The sequence below is a fragment of the Engraulis encrasicolus genome, chromosome 5 (genome assembly GCF_034702125.1).
Source record: "Engraulis encrasicolus isolate BLACKSEA-1 chromosome 5, IST_EnEncr_1.0, whole genome shotgun sequence".
NCBI classification, from domain to species: Eukaryota; Metazoa; Chordata; class Actinopteri; order Clupeiformes; family Engraulidae; genus Engraulis; species Engraulis encrasicolus.
This window is the reverse complement of record NC_085861.1, coordinates 45447593-45451221: the sequence shown is the minus strand read 5'-3', so window position 1 is coordinate 45451221 and position 3629 is coordinate 45447593. Positions and strand designations below refer to the sequence as shown.

At 44.2% G+C, this 3629-nt stretch overlaps 1 protein-coding gene across 2 annotated transcripts in view; it reads left to right on the top strand.

The window, feature by feature from the left end:
* Nucleotides 1–1468, top strand: part of tnfrsf1a (tumor necrosis factor receptor superfamily, member 1a) — a 12961-nt gene extending 11493 nt beyond the window's left edge. For both annotated transcript variants that reach the window (XM_063199562.1, XM_063199561.1), the window contains exon 10: nucleotides 1–1468. This exon is cut by the window's left edge and continues 1721 nt beyond it. The gene's annotated coding sequence lies outside the window, so the exon portion shown is untranslated.
* Nucleotides 1469–3629: the final 2161 nt, after the last annotated feature.

Genomic DNA, 3629 nt, shown 5'->3' with positions numbered 1-3629 from the left:
AGTTACGGCATTGTTGATGTGTACATTTTCAGATTCTTATACATGTAAACAAAAGATGTAATATACAGGTGTATGGTTGAATAAAAAGAGAAAATATATGTTTGTACATTTTCAGCACATGGAGTGACTTCCATGGGTATGTGAATATAAAAACAATATTTTTAGTTGTCGATAGCCTGTTGAATTTCAGGCAGTGGATGCTGGATGTGTACCTATGTGTACTTATTGCAGTTATTTTCCCTAGAATAAGTTACTGAACTGTAGTGATTTTCTCTTTGAAAATAAGTACCTGCCACACTAATGTAAATCCTATTGTTGGCTCTGTGGTCTCTGCTTATATGGAGTGTGTACTCTTGTTACCGAAGTTGCTTTCCACACTTCCCAACAGTCTGATGCAGTCTGCACTGGATCTTTGGCTTTATGCAGGCCCAATTTAGGACGCTCCAGGGACCTACATGTAGGGCGTAGCAGTGAGTAGGTGACACAAGGAGACGTATGGATTTGAATTGTAATGGAGGGGGATTCAAGTGAATTGCTTGTGCATAGGGTCCAGAATGCAATGCTATGCCCCTGACTGTATGGCTGTATACTACAGTCTCTTCTCTGCAATGATTTGGTACACGTAAGAATACAGAGTTGATATTGACTCTTCTGTATTAGAATGTTAATCAATTTATCTGAACAATCAAACTATGACTTTGACGGCCAACCCTGTGCCCCTTGTGATGGTTTTATAAGACCCATGAAATGTAAAAGCACCTTTTTCAAACTTTTCTTTGCACTTTCATATAACCAGCTTTAAGAACGGGTGCTATGTTTTAGTAATCGTTGTCCTTTTGTGGGGCAAAAGTAAGCATAGTAAGCATTACATGTTAATCGTCACATCTGTGTGTTGAAGACCCCAAGCACAGCTATTGAAACTGATGAGCACTCAGCTCAATGTTTTTTGTACAGTACCATATTGCATGGGGTGTACTCCAGGTTAGAGACGAATTCAGCTGTGTAGTCTGGCAACAAGACGACAGATGGAAGAAAGTTATTTTATATATTGTGAACAATAAAAAAGAACATATTATCTTAAGCATTGAATGCTTTGGTTTGGTCATTTGTGTGTATAGCTTATGTGTGGGTTGTGTTCCCGTATGCACATAGTGTACGACTGTCTTTGCATTACTGTGTCAGTGTGTATGTATGTACAGTATACTGCCTGTGAGCGTGAATAGGCATTATTTATTGTCATGTGTCAGCTTGTATGTATTGTATAATATATTGCATGTGGTATGCAGTCCAACTGCATTGCTGTAGGATGTCATGTTGTTATATCATCTTGATATTGTACCTGTTGTACTTGTACTTAAATCGCTCGTTATTGCGTCCTCTGCATTCCCTCAGATACGGTACATACACACCCTCGCTTTGGGCTCCTTTTAGCTTTGCCTGAATTAGGAATGCCTTTACACACATGCACGCACACACACACACACACACACGCGCGCGCACGCACGCACGCACGCACGCACGCACGCACGCACGCACTAACGCACGCACACACAGGCTGTATCTCAAAGTCAAGGATCCTGGCCTTACTAGGACGTGAAACGTTCAGTGATTGGATACTCTTTGGTGAACTCCAATCACTGGGCGTTTCACATCCTAGCAAGGCCAGCCAGGATCCTTGACTTTGAGATACAGCCACAGTTTACCGGCATGTCCCTGCATCTGCGGTACTTTGCTCGCTCTGCCTGTCTGATTTTAAACAATAGTTCATAATTATGTGTATCACTCCTGACTTCTGACTTCTGTCACACCCTACCGCTAAAGCTGAGCTGGAGGAATTGAGAAACTACTAATTATTCCTCCCCCCCCCCCTCCCTCTCTGTCTCTCTGTCTCTCTGTCTCTCTCTCTCTCTCTCTCTCTCTCTCTCTCTCTCTCTCTCTCTCTCTCTCTCTCTCTCTCTCTCTCTCTCTCTCTCTCTCTCTCACCTTGTATTGCCCCCCTCCTCTCTCTATTTCTCTGGATTGCTCATTCTAGTTTGCAACCCTCTCTGAGCTGAGTTCATCTGTTTTTCAAATGACTCATGAAATCTCTGGAAGTCTCTAAGGAGAAGTGGTATTTCACTGGAAGCCCCATAGCGCCTCGGACCAGGGTGTCCAGGCCACTGACTCACTGCCTGGGCATGGCTGTCCGCATATGGGCAGGGCTGGACTGGCCATCTAGCATAGTGGGCATTTCCTGGTTGACCCTGCACCCTCATGGGCCCCTATTTTCAGAAATGTAAAAAAAATATATATATATATATATATATTGTATTATGATATTATTTTTTTACATTTATGAAAATAGGGGCTCACGAGGGTGCAGGGCCCATTGGTGAGTCAGTTCTGCGCCCCTAATTATGAGGGGCTCCTTTAAGCCAAAGGTGCCCCGGCCCTATTTCTCCCCCAGTTCAGCCTCAAGTGGGGCAGAGTCAGCGGTGTTCACAGGGAGTCAGATATACTTTATATGTAGATAGGTGGCGGTGGTGGTGGTGGTGTGTGTGTGTGTGTGTGTGTGTGTGTGTGTGTGTGTGTGTGTGTGTGTGTGTGTGTGTGTGTGTTTGTGTGTGTGTGTGTGTGGGGAGGTCCATTGGAGCTGGTTGCACAGTATAGGGCCCAGAATGGGGGACCAGAATTGGGTCCCTAGATATTGCATTGAATGTACTGCCCTGGGACTAGGTTTAATGTATCTACATCCTGGACCCAGCCAAAGCAGTCATCGGCCCTGTGCCCCTCTCCATCAGGGGGATGGCACTCAGTCTTCCGCAGGTTTATGTCTCGTCTCATAGCATATGGACTGAGTGAATAACGGGCCCCAAAACAGATGTAATGAGGAATACATGGAACCAGGTAGAGGGCACAGTAATGACACATCTGCTTGGTGGCACCATGTTGGTCTGAGAAGGCATAGTCACCCCTGCAAATCACATTGTGGAACACATGTTCAGTTCAGTAAAAAAAATTGTAATGGGTCTATTTTTTGTTCATTTATTGCAATAATGTTAGAGAATGAAAACAACACAGCTTGTGGCCTTTTAACAATGAATCATTTGGTTAGGCACTGGAAATTCAATTCAAGTTTCTATTTACAGACAGCTAAACCGCACCAAAGTGTCTCACAATGAAGTACTTCATACTCCGGTAAGTGTAATGGACCTAGCACAAATTCAATAAGGGTGAAAAAGTATTAGCAATTTGAAAAGGAATGATAAGGTGGAATGCACAATCATTTTAAAAGGTAAAAGGCCTTTTATTGTTTCCTTTTTTATTATTATTTTTTTTGCCTTTATTTGACAGGATAGTGAAGGTAGTGGCAGGAAGTGAGTGGGCAGAGAGAGATGGGGTATAGGATCGGCCAAGGACCCGGGCCGGGAGTCGAACCCGGGTTGGCCGCATAGCAGATGAGTGCCCTTCCATTTGCGCTACCTCACCACGATACCCCACCACGGTAGAGCCTGTGTGGCATGTTTCCGTGTTGCATAAAATCATTATCACCACATGACTAGAGTGATCTGCTGAGATTCCCAGGCACCAGCCTGCATACAGGTACACGCCTGTCAAAGCCAGAGAGACAAGCCAGCTCACTGACACTT